The 17,509-nt window shown below is 42.1% G+C and overlaps 1 long non-coding RNA gene across 3 annotated transcripts in view; it reads left to right on the plus strand.

Annotated features, from left to right (window-relative positions):
* Positions 1-17,509, plus strand: part of LOC135057590 (uncharacterized) — a 353,032-nt gene that overhangs the window by 176,118 nt on the left and 159,405 nt on the right. For all 3 annotated transcript variants that reach the window (XR_010244220.1, XR_010244221.1, XR_010244222.1), the window contains one exon: positions 7,206-7,287. This is a non-coding gene — a long non-coding RNA (uncharacterized LOC135057590). The remainder of the gene's footprint in view (positions 1-7,205; positions 7,288-17,509) is intronic.

Consider the following 17,509-nt stretch of genomic DNA (forward strand, 5'->3'; position numbering starts at 1 on the left):
TCCATCCTCCGTATAATAATGAGGTGCTCCGTCAGGCAGCTGCATTTATTGCTCAGTCTCCAGCTACACCAGTAATTTGTATGGGGGACTTCAATAATGTGATGGACCACTACTTAGATCGCTGGAAGGGTTCTGTTGCACCTGCTTTTCATCCTCCTTCTCCAACTCCATTTTCACGTTTAGTCGCAGAGTTGGGGTGGGTGGATATATGGAGATATTGCAATCCCTCTGTTGCTCAATATTTATGCTATTCCACTTCTTTCCATACTATGTCACGAATCAATATGGTTTTAATCTCCCCAAAATTGTCTTCAGATGTAGCGGATATAGCCTATTTGTCTAGAGGAATTTCATATCACTCTCCTGTGCTACTTACATTAAATATGCTTAAGGCCAAGGTGGCCAGATTCTTGAAACTTAATCCTTTTTGGCTGACCTTAATGCCTACTGGCTTAGGCTTACTTGCTGATTGGAGGGGGATTCAGTCCGATAACTCTTCGCATCCAGACCTTTTAAATAGACATGACGCTCTTAAGGCCTATATTAGAGGCTCCTTTATCAAACGCATTTCTGAGATCAAATTGTTTCATAGACAAGAGGAGTCTCACCTTGAATGGGTATGTTAACAGCTGGAGGCCCAGTTTATCCTCTCTCATTTCTGTATTGATAGAGGGCCATGGCTGGATGCGCAGAGGGAGTGGACGGAATATGTTTTTGAAAAATCCAGGCGTAGGTTGCTGTTTTCTAAACATGAGCACTATTTCCAGGCTGAAATAGGAGGTAGATATTTGGCATATCTAGCGAGGGATGAGTCTACTGCCAATATAGTCCAAAGTATACAAAATTCACAAGGACAGTTATGCTATTCTGGAGAGGAAATTGTAGAAGTCTTTCGTAGTTACTACTCTTGTCTGTACACCTCCAAGGTCGCATATACAAATGAACAACTGCAGAATTATTTAAACCAGGTTGCATTGCCGCGACTTCCTCAGGAAGCTATTGACATCCTTGATGCTCCATTTACATTGGAGGAGGTTGAGGTGGAAATTTCCTCATTTCCAGCCTCTAAAGCTCCTGGATGCGATAGAATTCCTGTGGAGGTATACAACAAATGTAAGGATTTTTTTGTTCCTTATCTGTTAGATGTGTTTAACTCTTTTTATGAGCGGGGATCCATTTTTCCTTATATGTGTGAAGCAATTATTATTGTGTTAGCTAAACCCGGGAAGGACCCCACTCTGCGGGAGTCATGGCAACCCATTTCACTTTTGTCCACAGATATTAAAATACTGGCTAAGATTATAGCGCTTCGATTGAATTTGGTTATCAATTTAATTATTCACCCTGATCAGACAGGATCCATGCCGGGGAAGTCCATGGCTCAAAACTTAAGTAGATTATTTTATCACTTACAGAGAACTGATATGGTTGGGTCCAGGGTAGTGGTGTCACTGGGCGCAGCCAAGGCCTTTGACTCGGTGGAGTGGGGTTATCTTTGGGGTGTGCTTCGGAAATTAGTTTTCGGGCCAAGATTTAGCAAAGTAATCCAACTGCTATATTTTTCCCCAGCGGCGAGAGTGTCTGCTAATGGTTTTACTTCATCTCCTTTTCCACTGGCAAGGGGGACTCGACAGGGGTGTCCCTTGTCTCCGGCCATTTTTTCTATAACCATAGAGCCGCTTGCCTGTCATCTGTGTGTGGCACCAGATGTATGTGGCAATAAAGTTGGAGAGGGTATAGATGTGGTAGCGCTGTACATGACATGCTGTTGTTTCTACAAGACTTGGAGGGTTCTCTGAAGGCCATGTTACAATTAGTTTGAGAAATTTGGTTCTTATTCAGGTCTACTTATTAATTGGGACAAATCCAATATATTCCCTATTTCGGGACATATTCCTGTAGATGATTATACAAATTTCCCTTTGCAATGGACAATGCATTTTAAATATTTAGGTATCTGGATTGCGCCCGTAAGCGGGAGATTATGTATCCCCAAATATTGCTCCCTTTACGATGGGTTTCAAGATGAAAACTCATGTGTGGTAAAAACTGCCATTATCTGTCTTAGGCCGTATCAATCTGTTTAAAATGTCGGTTCAACCAAAGTTCTTGTATGTTCTGCAGAACTCTCCAGTATATATCCCCAAGGCAGTATTCTCTGCTATTGAGAGTATTTTGTCATCATTTATATGGGGAGATAGGCCAGCAAGAATTTCCATTAAAACATTATATAAATCCAAGACATCTGGGGGAATTGGTCTTCCCAATCTTAGGGTCTATTATATAGCAGCTCAGCTGGCACATTTGGTTAGGTGGGTACAGGACACCGCTGACCCAACTCTGGTGGGCTTTCTGGGCGAACAGGTGGGGCCCTTCTTTTTTCCTTTACTTTTTCTGCTTTCTGGACTGTCTGTCTCTAATCTGCCTCCATTGCTCCAGCAGGCTCTATTGATTTGGCGACATGCTCATACTTTTTTTGAGTGCTCTGGTTATGATGTGGATTCCCTACTGTGGCATAATGCTTCATATTCCGAGTTGCTTAAAATCTCAACAGACAATATATGGCTGCTGAAAGGCGTTACTACCCTAGGTCAATTATACAGTGAAGGCATGTTTAAATCATTTAATCAACTACAGAATGAGTTCAATATTCCTCATAGTGCCTTTTTTTGATACTTACAATTAAGACATGTGATTCAAACTCAGTTTTCACGCACTGACCCGGTGCTGTCGCCTTCGCCCGTTAAATCAATGTTATTGAATTTAGGCTCTAGAGGCCATGTGTCCAGTCTCTATGCCCAGATTAATAATAATTTGTTTCCGAATCAGCTCACTCCTCTGAAATTGAAATGGGAAATGGACATAGGCCCATGAACTAATGAGCATTGGATTCAGATTTTAGGATCCCTTAGGTATACTACTCCTTGTGTTCGTTATCAGCAAATATATTTCTATATCCTACACAGAATATATCGTACACCTGTGTCTATGAAAATGGCTGGGATTAGAAGGGATACCTCTTGCCCAAGGTGTCAAGTGGAAAATGCTGGATTTTGGCACTTATTGTGGGATTGCCCATTAGTACTATCCTTTTGGGAGGCGGTATAGAGAGATATTTTGCATACGGCTCCCTCTCTGCCTGGTTTTAATACTAGAATGTGTTTGCTTGGCTTAGATCTAGAGGAGACACATTCTTTAGTGCTATACAGGTATGTCTTGTGCCTCACTACATTGGCTAAGGTCATTGTAGTGTGAGTATGGTGTACAACTACTCCCCCGGTGATACACAAATGGAGAGCTTTGGTAGATAACGTGGTCCGGCATGAGAAACATATATTTAGAAAGCAAAATGCTATGCATAAATTTCATGACAAATGGGATAGATGGTGCGAATCAGGGTTGGGAGGGGAGATAGGAGCTGTGACAGTGGTGTAGCTACATATGTGTGTACTTTCTACGTGTGGGGCACATTGCGGTATCTCGATATTCATTCAGATATCCTCTACTCCCCCCCTTTTTCACTTCTACATATGGTCTACTATATACTTTCGCAGAGGTGGGCACGTATATACACATATAGATATATTGGTCTACGATGACTTGCAGTGCCAGCTCTGGGTCAAATAGACAAGTGCTGTATATGTTTCTTATTATACGAATTTAACGTGGAAGATTGTTCTGGTCACTAATATATGTGAGCTAAATTGGTTGTTTAACTGAGTGGCGGATGATGTAATGTAATTGTTTTTGTTCAATGTCTGTATTGTATTGTTTTGTTATTGTTTTCTTTTTTCTGTACTGAAATTTTCAATTAAGAATATGCAATTTTTTAAAAAAAGTGATCATACTGCACTCAGGAACACCAACCAAATTCTGTCTATCATTTTCTAAGATGCAATATAGAAATGATAGCTATAATTCTTTTTTAGAAGCTTTGGTAAATTTACCCCATAATGTTTATGCCAGTGCAGAAAGGTCACATTCAATTTGGGCCATGGGGTGGGGGTAGTTGGCATAATCATAATATAGTTGAGAGTACGACTTTGTAATCAGGATGTCAAGGTACTTAATAGAGGCCTTTTCCTTCTGAGAGTCAAAATTAAGTTTGAGTAGTTTCATGAGAGATTATGGTAGATGGAATGCAGGGGCAGATTTGGGGGTGAAGGTGCTCGTAGGCATAACAGTAATAGCCACCCCTCGCCTTCCTAATCTTATTACTATTTTTGATTGGTTATAAGCCCTCATTTGATGATAGCCAATTTAAAAGAATAAAAAAAATCTCAGTGGCTTTTTTTAATGACTATTGCCTTTATTTATCAATGAGCGATAAATTTCACTGTGAGTGATAAATTGCACCAGTCAATCAGCTCCTAACTGGCATGTTACAAACTGTGTTTGAAAAATGACAGGAGTGGATTGTCTGGTGCAATTTATCACTCACACTGAAATGTACCACTCATTGGTAAATAAGGGCATATGAATGTATATATATTTACTATGTAGGACAGCTTACATGGGCAGTCTGACGTATTTACACTCCATTCAAGATGGCATATGGTACAGTACAGTGAAAATATTTTGCAGCTACTAGTCCTTTTGTAGCTATTATACAAGAGGTATCATAAAGTTTTAATGTAGTCGCCCTACAGACCCACACATTTCTGCCAGCTTTTCTTGATCTTCCACAACCCATCATTATTAAAGTCCTGCGATTGCCTCGAGAACCACTGTTCCACTTCCACAATGTTAGTATTTGTGTTGTCAAATCGCCAACCCGAACTGGCTTCTACATCTCAGGGAAAAGAAAGAAGTTGCTGGGTGTGAGATCAGGCGAGTAGGAGGGATGGGGCAAAATGTCATAGCTACACCTGTGCTTGGGATGTATGTGCAGGTGCATTGTCAGCTAGGAAACAGATGCCTTTTCTGATCATACCACAGCATTTTGTCTTTTTTCAGCATCTTACAATTTCTGCAGAAGAGTACAGTAGTAAACACTGGTGAACATCTGACCCTTCAGAAGGTAATTGGTTAGTCCCAAAAAATGGACAGAATTACCTTCACTGCTTAGCCTTTTTTGAAAGGGGGGCAGGAAAAGTGTTTCCACTTGCTCATTTCTTTGGTCTCTGGTTTGTACAGGCAGACCCAGCATTCATCCATAATCATGAAAAGTGCAAAGAAATTCTCTTCATCCTGCTCCCATAGTGATGACCCTTTAGACATGTGCAGCTGCTCATGCATAATCTTCCACACACTTCCATAACATAACCAACTTATTTCATGACCATTTCAATGGTTAGTCATCTATCTTCAAAGACAAGAGCCTCCACTGTCTTCGCCATCTCAGGATTATCTGTAATTGAGGGTCTCCTTGATCGAGGTTCATTTGAGAGAGACATGCGTCCAGGTTGAAAGTTCCTTTTCCACCTCACAACAGTGTCATATGATGGACTTTCATCACCATAAAGAGCTACCATGTCATCATGGATTTGGAGGACGCTGTGATCCTTAAAATGTAGGACTTTATATCACAGTGGGCTTCAATTTTGTCAATTATGCAGCTCGTACAGCTCGATATCTGGCAGCTTGTGAAATGAAACATTATGACATAAGTAGCTGTAATTTACAACATCATGCACATAAGGATCAATGATTGTTAATCAAATTACATCCAGATATCTCAATAATTTCATGGTGATATTTAAAACTTTATACCTCTGTGTATAATAAGATGAAAATATAAACTTATTATAAATTGTATATAATAATGATTACTAAGACTACTAATGTAAAATTCACACACATTTGTAAAAATTATAGTGCAAGTGTTTTAGCCAGATGATTTTGTTAATACTTTTAAATCAAAAACAGTAAATGATCAAAAAAAGTGAAACTCTTTATGGTGCTAAAAAATAGTGGCGTCACAAGGAGGGTGCGGGGGCTGCATCATCCAAAAGTCACCCGCCGAGGGGTGACACCAAAATGCCGACTCCTGCTCAGGACTGTAGCATTACATGCAGCACCCGGTTCCTGACACAGTGTAGGAGCCAGCACTGCAGCCACGTCAGTCTCCAGGGGCAGCTGGCATCTTCTGGACCCCCAGAGTAATGAAAACAGGGGTCAGGACATGAAGCCTCAAAACCACGCCCCCTCCCATGAAGGCATGCCCCTTTGTAGGGCTTGCCTATGCCGCACAGATTAACTCTGAACTGCTGCACTGGGTATCACCTTGGTAAGTGATGCCTCTGCTAAAGAGTGTTAAAAGTACAATTAAAACGTCTAAGGAAACTCCCAAACTACGTTAATTATTGGCAGCCGCCACATACCAGCCAGCTGTCAGATACAGGTTGTCTCTTATATTCAAAATGCTTGGGACCAGAAGTATTTTGGATTTCAGAATTTTTCATATTTTGGAATATTTGCATACCATAATGAGATATCTTGGGGTGTCAGACCAAAGTATAAACACAAAATACATTTATATTCTATATGCACCTTATACACAAAGTCTTAAGGTAATTTTTTTATATTTTTTAATAATTATGTGCATTAACCAAATTTTGGTACACTGAACCAGCAGAAAGCAAATGTGTCACTTTCTCAGTCATGCTCAAACAATTTCATTTATAAGAATGTGTGATATGAGGCTCCACCTGTATAAAATTCTTAGAACAAAATAACTGTGCATAATTATCAGGTTGGGTATAGAATAACTATCATTTTGTGTAATGTAAGAAAAACAACATAGAATGTATTCATATAACAAAACCAATACAATATAAAAACCTTGTGAGGTCTAGATGAAAATGCCCATGTCAAAGGTTGAGAAGCCACAGTATAAACTACCAATTTACACTAAAAGATTGTTAAAACTTGATTGTTCTATAAAACATTATTGGAACCCATTCTGCACAATAAAATATAGTTGGTATCTTCCGAAGTATTTGTAGGTTATATATAAGACTTTTGTATCTTTTCCCACAAAGAACTGCTTATTCAGGAGTAAATTGTATTCTTTTATAGAATGATATATGGTTGTTTTCATGGTGCATTTGCTCAACCTTTGACATTGTAATTTTTATCTAGCCCTCACAAGCACTGTCATTGTATAGGCATTGGTATATGAATTAACTTCCACACATTGGTAGCTAATATATGCAGTATCCTTACTTTCACTGATAACTAAGCTTCATCTTAATTTTTTCCAGTAATATTTACAAATCCAACCTGACCACAGCACCCACATGAAGTGACCCACATTTATGCAAAGGCCATTGAAGATATGACTTTGTAAGTACGCTGATTTTCTTAGTTTACTTGTGTTGCTTTCTTTAAAAAAAAAATACATTGCATATGTTACTTTTATAGCATTCCTCAAAGCTACAACATTTTCTCTGCTGATCTTATCCCAACCTCAGCATTAAAAAATATCATCATCATCACCATCATCAACACTCACATCATTATATTCACTGTTCAATTACAGATTTTGACAGGTTATACAATTCACAAATTATTTACAGAGCAAAATACAATAAAGTAGTGAGGATAACTTCATTCTATCTACTACTTGTAGAAATACAATGGCTCATTTTAATTCTACTGTAGCTTATTCATTGTTGTCCTCATGGTACTGGTGGGAAATTAGTAAAAATATCATTATCACACTGTTAAGCACTGTATTGTGGGGTTGCATAAGTACTGTATGATGGGGAATTAAGGAAAGTTGTTAGCTTTGGAGATGATGACTGGGACAAAAATTGCAAACACATTAATCTTCATTAACTCCCCTGTCTAGCTTTATTTTCTATAAACAAAATGTGATTCTATCTGTCCTGTACTACTTTACCTCAATCTCAATTTTCAGCATTAAAATTATATATTTAGATTAGAACTTTGTTTTAGTCTTTCAGAAATGAGTAATTGCACACTTTAAGCTGCCAACTCTACTTAAGTTACTTAACTCTACTTAATCATTGGCAAGTCTGGTATGTCTACACTGGCAACACCGCACTGTAGCAAATACATTTCTTGCTTGTTGTCCAAATTATGCTATGTGGTGGACATTGCTTTGTGAGTACTATATATTGGGAGGAGCTGCTCAGGAGAGAAGATGGACTTCATTAATTTCTGCTGTGATTGGTCAAAGTACAGGATTGAGGATGTAGCAGAATTTCCTAACACACCAGTGAATATCTCAGGTACTTAAACAGTGAATAGTTTTGAAGATAAAGCAGGTACTGTACAGTACAGCTGTACTTACTGTTATACATACTGGCAGATGGAGTGGAGCTTGAGCAGAGTGGGGTGTCATACAGCTCACGAGTCCATGAATAAATGCAGGTACCAGGTAGTAGTGCAGGATGCTGGAACAGTGGTTAGATCGCAGGTAATCACAAGTCTCATTGAAACTAAGAGAAAAACTATTGTATTCTCACACATGGGCAGATGTGTTAACCCTGGAGAAGTGATAAAACAGTGATAAATGCAAGCTGATAATGCACCAGCCAATCAGCTTCAATATGTAAATTGACAGTTGTGAGCTGATTGGCTGGTGCATTATCACCTTCCACTTATCACTGCTTTATCAATGCTTTATCACTTCTCCAGGCTTAATACATCTGCCCCACAGTTCCAAGATGACTCTGAATCAGAAGCCTTGTGGCTAACTTGGCCCAGGGAATGAAGCTTCCTTGGAGGAGGTCTGCACAGTAGCACCCTCCACTTTCAACATTGATTACCTAAATGTAAACAATCCAATTTGCTCATCTTAAGAACCATGCTTTGGGTCTACATTTTAACTACACTATTTCCTTGTTTCACTATATTTAATATTATTAATAGAGCAAACAAAATAAAATATATTGGAACTGGATGCTAAACCGTGAGCAACTGTTTATCCAATATCATACAATAAAATTTACAAAACAGTGTTACTGTAATTATGAAATGTTCAAAAAAGGATAGCACAATTCTCCTATTGATCAATTAGGATTTGGGATAGTCACTAACCAAGAATAGATCATTCTCTGGAACAGCCTCACTAATTTCAATACAATAAGGTAAACCTTTTAGGAATTAGATTTTTGGTAGAGATGAGCGCCTGAAATTTTTCGGGTTTTGTGTTTTGGTTTTGGGTTCGGTTCCGCGGCCGTGTTTTGGGTTCGACCGCGTTTTGGCAAAACCTCACCAAATTTTTTTTGTCGGATTCGGGTGTGTTTTGGATTCGGGTGTTTTTTTAAAAAAACACTAAAAAACAGCTTAAATCATAGAATTTGGGGGTCATTTTGATCCCATATTATTATTAACCTCAAAAACCATAATTTCCACTCATTTTCAGTCTATTCTGAATACCTCACACCTCACAATATTATTTTTAGTCCTAAAATTTGCACCAAGGTCGCTGGATGACTAAGCTAAGCGACACTAGTGGCCGACACAAACACCTGGCCCATCTAGGAGTGGCACTGCAGTGTCACGCAGGATGTCCCTTCCAAAAAACCCTCCCCAATCAGCACATGACGCAAAGAAAAAAAGAGGCGCAATGAGGTAGCTGACTGTGTGAGTAAGATAAGCGACCCTAGTGGCCGACACAAACACCGGGCCCATTTAGGAGTGGCACTGCAGTGTCACGCAGGATGTCCCTTCCAAAAAACCCTCCCCAATCAGCACATGACGCAAAGAAAAAAAGAGGCGCAATGAGGTAGCTGACTGTGTGAGTAAGATTAGCGACCCTAGTGGCCGACACAAACACCGGGCCCATTTAGGAGTGGCACTGCAGTGTCACGCAGGATGTCCCTTCCAAAAAACCCTCCCCAATCGGCACGACGCAAAGAAAAAAAGAGGCGCAATGAGGTAGCTGACTGTGTGAGTAAGATTAGCGACCCTAGTGGCCGACACAAACACCGGGCCCATTTAGGAGTGGCACTGCAGTGTCACGCAGGATGTCCCTTCCAAAAAACCCTCCCCAATCAGCACATGACGCAAAGAAAAAAAGAGGCGCAATGAGGTAGCTGACTGTGTGAGTAAGATTAGCGACCCTAGTGGCCGACACAAACACCGGGCCCATTTAGGAGTGGCACTGCAGTGTCACGCAGGATGTCCCTTCCAAAAAACCCTCCCCAATCAGCACATGACGCAAAGAAAAAAAGAGGCGCAATGAGGTAGCTGACTGTGTGAGTAAGATTAGCGACCCTAGTGGCCGACACAAACACCGGGCCCATTTAGGAGTGGCACTGCAGTGTCACGCAGGATGTCCCTTCCAAAAAACCCTCCCCAATCAGCACATGACGCAAAGAAAAAAAGAGGCGCAATGAGGTAGCTGACTGTGTGAGTAAGATTAGCGACCCTAGTGGCCGACGCAAACACCGGGCCCATTTAGGAGTGGCACTGCAGTGTCACGCAGGATGTCCCTTCCAAAAAACCCTCCCCAAACAGCACATGACGCAAAGAAAAATAAAAGAAAAAAGAGGTGCAAGATGGAATTGTCCTTGGGCCCTCCCACCCACCCTTATGTTGTATAAACAAAACAGGACATGCACACTTTAACCAACCCATCATTTCAGTGACAGGGTCTGCCACACGACTGTGACTGATATGACGGGTTGGTTTGGACCCCCCCCCCAAAAAAGAAGCAATTAATCTCTCCTTGCACAAACTGGCTCTACAGAGGCAAGATGTCCACCTCATCATCACCCTCCGATATATCACCGTGTACATCCCCCTCCTCACAGATTATCAATTCGTCCCCACTGGAATCCACCATCTCAGCTCCCTGTGAACTTTGTGGAGGCAATTGCTGCTGGTCAATGTCTCCGCGGAGGAATTGATTATAATTCATTTTAATGAACATCATCTTCTCCACATTTTCTGGATGTAACCTCGTACGCCGATTGCTGACAAGGTGAGCGGCGGCACTAAACACTCTTTCGGAGTACACACTTGTGGGAGGGCAACTTAGGTAGAATAAAGCCAGTTTGTGCAATGGCCTCCAAATTGCCTCTTTTTCCTGCCAGTATAAGTATGGACTGTGTGACGTGCCTACTTGGATGCGGTCACTCATATAATCCTCCACCATTCTTTCAATGGTGAGAGAATCATATGCAGTGACAGTAGACGACATGTCCGTAATCGTTGTCAGGTCCTTCAGTCCGGACCAGATGTCAGCATCAGCAGTCGCTCCAGACTGCCCTGCATCACCGCCAGCGGGTGGGCTCGGAATTCTGAGCCTTTTCCTCGCACCCCCAGTTGCGGGAGAATGTGAAGGAGGAGATGTTGACAGGTCGCGTTCCGCTTGACTTGACAATTTTCTCACCAGCAGGTCTTTCAACCCCAGCAGACTTGTGTCTGCCGGAAAGAGAGATCCAAGGTAGGCTTTAAATCTAGGATCGAGCACGGTGGCCAAAATGTAGTGCTCTGATTTCAACAGATTGACCACCCGTGAATCCTTGTTAAGCGAATTAAGGGCTCCATCCACAAGTCCCACATGCCTAGCGGAATCGCTCCGTGTTAGCTCCTCCTTCAATGTCTCCAGCTTCTTCTGCAAAAGCCTGATGAGGGGAATGACCTGACTCAGGCTGGCAGTGTCTGAACTGACTTCACGTGTGGCAAGTTCAAAGGGCATCAGAACCTTGCACAACGTTGAAATCATTCTCCACTGCGCTTGAGACAGGTGCATTCCACCTCCTATATCGTGCTCAATTGTATAGGCTTGAATGGCCTTTTGCTGCTCCTCCAACCTCTGAAGCATATAGAGGGTTGAATTCCACCTCGTTACCACTTCTTGCTTCAGATGATGGCAGGGCAGGTTCAGTAGTTTTTGGTGGTGCTCCAGTCTTCTGTACGTGGTGCCTGTACGCCGAAAGTGTCCCGCAATTTTTCTGGCCACCGACAGCATCTCTTGCACGCCCCTTTCGTTTTTTAAATAATTCTGCACCACCAAATTCAAGGTATGTGCAAAACATGGGACGTGCTGGAATTTGCCCATATTTAATGCACACACAATATTGCTGGCGTTGTCCGATGCCACAAATCCACAGGAGAGTCCAATTGGGGTAAGCCATTCCGCGATGATCTTCCTCAGTTGCCGTAAGAGGTTTTCAGCTGTGTGCGTATTCTGGAAACCGGTGATACAAAGCGTAGCCTGCCTAGGAAAGAGTTGGCGTTTGCGAGATGCTGCTACTGGTGCCGCCGCTGCTGTTCTTGCGGCGGGAGTCCATACATCTACCCAGTGGGCTGTCACAGTCATATAGTCCTGACCCTGCCCTGCTCCACTTGTCCACATGTCCGTGGTTAAGTGGACATTGGGTACAACTGCATTTTTTAGGACACTGGTGAGTCTTTTTCTGACGTCCGTGTACATTCTCGGTATCGCCTGCCTAGAGAAGTGGAACCTAGATGGTATTTGGTAACGGGGGCACACTGCCTCAATAAATTGTCTAGTTCCCTGTGAACTAACGGCGGATACCGGACGCACGTCTAACACCAACATAGTTGTCAAGGCCTCAGTTATCCGCTTTGCAGCAGGATGACTGCTGTGATATTTCATCTTCCTCGCAAAGGACTGTTGAACAGTCAATTGCTTACTGGAAGTAGTACAAGTGGGCTTACGACTTCCCCTCTGGGATGACCATCGACTCCCAGCAGAAACAACAGCAGCGCCAGCAGCAGTAGGCGTTACACGCAAGGATGCATCGGAGGAATCCCAGGCAGGAGAGGACTCGTCAGAATTGCCAGTGACATTGCCTGCAGGACTATTGGCATTCCTGGGGAAGGAGGAAATTGACACTGAGGGAGTTGGTGGGGTGGTTTGCGTGAGCTTGGTTACAAGAGGAAGGGATTTACTGGTCAGTGGACTGCTTCCGCTGTCACCCAAAGTTTTTGAACTTGTCACTGACTTATTATGAATGCGCTGCAGGTGACGTATAAGGGAGGATGTTCCGAGGTGGTTAACGTCCTTACCCCTACTTATTACAGCTTGACAAAGGGAACACACGGCTTGACACCTGTTGTCCGCATTTCTGTTGAAATAGTTCCACACCGAAGAGCTTATTTTTTTGGTATTTTCACCAGGCATGTCAACGGCCATATTCCTCCCACGGACAACAGGTGTCTCCCCGGGTGCCTGACTTAAACAAACCACCTCACCATCAGAATCCTCCTGGTCAATTTCCTCCCCAGCGCCAGCAACACCCATATCCTCCTCATCCTGGTGTACTTCAACACTGACATCTTCAATCTGACTATCAGGAACTGGACTGCGGGTGCTCCTTCCAGCACTTGCAGGGGGCGTGCAAATGGTGGAAGGCGCATGCTCTTCACGTCCAGTGTTGGGAAGGTCAGGCATCGCAACCGACACAATTGGACTCTCCTTGTGGATTTGGGATTTCGAAGAACGCACAGTTCTTTGCGGTGCTACTGCTTTTGCCAGCTTGAGTCTTTTCATTTTTCTAGCGAGAGGCTGAGTGCCTCCATCCTCATGTGAAGCTGAACCACTAGCCATGAACATAGGCCAGGGCCTCAGCCGTTCCTTGCCACTCCGTGTGGTAAATGGCATATTGGCAAGTTTACGCTTCTCCTCCGACAATTTTATTTTAGGTTTTGGAGTCCTTTTTTTACTGATATTTGGTGTTTTGGATTTGACATGCTCTGTACTATGACATTGGGCATCGGCCTTGGCAGACGACGTTGCTGGCATTTCATCGTCTCGGCCATGACTAGTGGCAGCAGCTTCAGCACGAGGTGGAAGTGGATCTTGATCTTTCCCTAATTTTGGAACCTCAACATTTTTGTTCTCCATATTTTAATAGGCACAACTAAAAGGCACCTCAGGTAAACAATGGAGATGGATGGATACTAGTATACAATTATGGACGGACTGCCGAGTGCCGACACAGAGGTAGCTACAGCCGTGAACTACCGTACTGTGTCTGCTGCTAATATAGACTGGTTGATAAAGAGATGTCGTAGTATGTATGTATGAAGAAGAAAAAAAAAAAAACACGGTTAGGTGGTATACAATTATGGACGGACTGCCGAGTGCCGACACAGAAGTAGCCACAGCCGTGAACTACCGTACTGTACTGTGTCTGCTGCTAATATAGACTGGTTGATAAAGAGATGTCGTAGTATGTATGTATGAAGAAGAAAGAAAAAAAAACCACGGTTAGGTGGTATACAATTATGGACGGACTGCCGAGTGCCGACACAGAGGTAGCCACAGCCGTGAACTACCGTACTGTACTGTGTCTGCTGCTAATATAGACTGGTTGATAAAGAGATGTCGTAGTATGTATGTATAAAGAAGAAAGAAAAAAAAAACCACGGTTAGGTGGTATACAATTATGGACGGACTGCCGAGTGCCGACACAGAGGTAGCCACAGCCGTGAACTACCGTACTGTACTGTGTCTGCTGCTAATATAGACTGGTTGATAAAGAGATGTCGTAGTATGTATGTATAAAGAAGAAAGAAAAAAAAACCACGGTTAGGTGGTATACAATTATGGATGGACTGCCGAGTGCCGACACAGAGGTAGCTACAGCCGTGAACTACCGTACTGTGTCTGCTGCGACTGGATGATAAATAATGATATAAAAATATATATATATCACTACTGCAGCCGGACAGGTATATATATTATATAATGACGGACCTGCTGGACACTGTCTGTCAGCAGAATGAGTTTTTTATAGAATAAAAAAAAAACACCACACAAGTGAAGTCACACGACGAGTGTTTAACTTTTTCAGGCAATCACAATATAGTATACTACTAACTATACTGGTGGTCAGTGTGGTCAGGTCACTGGTCAGTCACACTGGCAGTGGCACTCCTGCAGCAAAAGTGTGCACTGTTTAATTTTAATATAATATGTACTCCTGGCTCCTGCTATAACCTATAACTGGCACTGCAGTGCTCCCCAGTCTCCCCCACAATTATAAGCTGTGTGAGCTGAGCACAGTCAGATATATAATATATACATAGATGATGCAGCACACTGGGCTGAGCAGTGCACACAGATATGGTATGTGACTGTCTTGTACTCCTGGCTCCTGCTATAACCTATAACTGGCACTGCAGTGCTCCCCAGTCTCCCCCACAATTATAAGCTGTGTGAGCTGAGCACAGTCAGATATATAATATATACATAGATGATGCAGGCATGCAGCACACTGGGCTGAGCAGTGCACACAGATATGGTATGTGACTGAGTCACTGTGTGTACCGTTTTTTTCAGGCAGAGAACGGATATATTAAATAAAACAACTGCACTGCTGGTGGTCACTGTGGTCAGTCACTAAACTCTGCACTCTCTTCTACAGTATCAGCCTCAGGTCAATCTCTCTCTCTCTCTCCTAATCTAAATGGAGAGGACGCCAGCCACGTCCTCTCCCTATCAATCTCAATGCACGTGTGAAAATGGCGGCGACGCGCGGCTCCTTCTATAGAATCCGAGTCTCGCGAGAATCCGACAGCGTCATGATGACGTTCGGGCGCGCTCGGGTTAACCGAGCAAGGCGGGAAGATCCGAGTCGCTCGGACCCGTGAAAAAAAACATGAAGTTCGTGCGGGTTCGGATTCAGAGAAACCGAACCCGCTCATCTCTAATTTTTGGGGGATCTTTTTTAGCATGTTCTTTTTTGGCCTTCCTCTGAATCCATCATGGCTGAAGAGATGATCTAATAATTTACCAAGAAAGTCATCACTTGTTTCTGTTTTTACTTTAAACTGAATGCTCAAACCATTCAAGACCATTTCAAATTAGCTGCACTGGCCTAGTCTGATGATATCAAATTTCTGGATGAATATGGAAAATGTTCAAACCTAACTACCGGGTGGGGTGCCACGTGGACACAATCACTGAGAACACTGGTATGGGTTGGTTCCACTGCATGGTAAAGTGGGAAGCTGCACATGGGCTTTGTTATCTCTTACAATGTACAGTACCTGATTGTATGTCTGCCTCTTTGAACTCAAATTGTTACATTATTATAATATTTATTAAAAAAAATATTTGAATGTAGATTATTGTTTGAAAGCTAGACATTACAAGTACTATAAAATGTAGCCATTTAAGTTCAAATCAGAACAACTTAAAGCATCTCTAGTCAGCATCAATAAGGACACTGCATGATAACATTATATGCTTCTGATTTTATTGTGCTCCAGCTAATTGAATTTCAGCCCCTGTACAGCAATGTTTCAGTTTGTATATAAGCTGTTCTGAACTGACAGTACATACAGTAAGTTCAGTACACTGTGTGATCATAGTATAAGATAGTATGTGACCAGACACACCTTTTATATGTTTGTGAAAAACAACAGCTTAATAAACAGGACAGAACAATTCTTATACTGATCAATACGTGTATTAAACACTACACAGTAGGAAATAAGAAACGAACAAACAGTACTAGTAATATTGATTATAAAACAGCAAATCAAGGTCCGCTGCATGAATCTTATATTTTACTGTGCTACTCTTATTCCCAGTCCTATCCCAACCTCATCATAAAGCAAAATGAATGATCTTATCTCTAGTTATAAAATATAAATTCTGTGTTCTGTAGTTTGAACTTACAAATTTTTTAGCTGGAGAAAGCCATACTTTTTGTTTTCTCTGTATTTATTACATGACAAATGTGTTGATTTCTTTGCCTTTTTATTTCTGTTCTCTTATGAGGATGGTACACAAATGGTATTTATATAGATGATAGAAGGGAAGTGTCTCTTATATTTTATAAGAAACACCATCACTAGCTGTTACAGTATGTGACGTCTTACCTATAGAAATGGAGAAAAGCAGAGAAAAGGAATCCTGCTTTTTTTCACTACCCTTGCAGTGGTAGTCTTGTCCTCTCCACTGGCCAGCTCACATTCTTATCTCTGCTACCGCAGCCAGCTTCCCAATCAGCATTGTTGACAACAATAACTATGATCGGCACAAGCACAGAGCATTCAAACATATTTTGCTAGCACGTAAAAAATATAAACATAGTTAAAACTACAAAGAAAAAGCGGACATTTGTTGTATTCTGCATATCAGTTTAATTTATTTTTATTTTTTTAATAGACCCCTTAGTCAATTTGCGTTAAACTGTGCTTTAACTTCCATCTATAGTCTAGACCACAAGTTCTCAAACATGGTCCTCAGGACCCCAAACAGTTCATGTTTTCCAGGTTTCATCATAGACTCACAAGTGAAATAATGAGCTCCATCTGTGGGTGTTTTAAAATGTGTCAGTGATACCCCTTTCACACAGCCATAAATTTCCCGGGTTAAAACACATGAACGCGCATCAACCCGGGAAATTTCTTGGTGTGAAAGGGTACAGGGACAAAAACCCAGGATTTCTGTCCCCGCATTTCAACCCAGCAATCGACCAGGGTTGGTCCCGGGATCGTCCCTGGACCCTGGACAGTGTGAATGGTGCTGGGACATGTCCCACCTTCCCGGGTTGCCTCTGCTGATGCTGATTGGCTATTCAGGGCACTTCCTGGTCTTGTGGTT

This window comes from Pseudophryne corroboree, chromosome 3, assembly GCF_028390025.1.
Source record: "Pseudophryne corroboree isolate aPseCor3 chromosome 3, aPseCor3.hap2, whole genome shotgun sequence".
NCBI lineage: Eukaryota > Metazoa > Chordata > Amphibia > Anura > Myobatrachidae > Pseudophryne > Pseudophryne corroboree.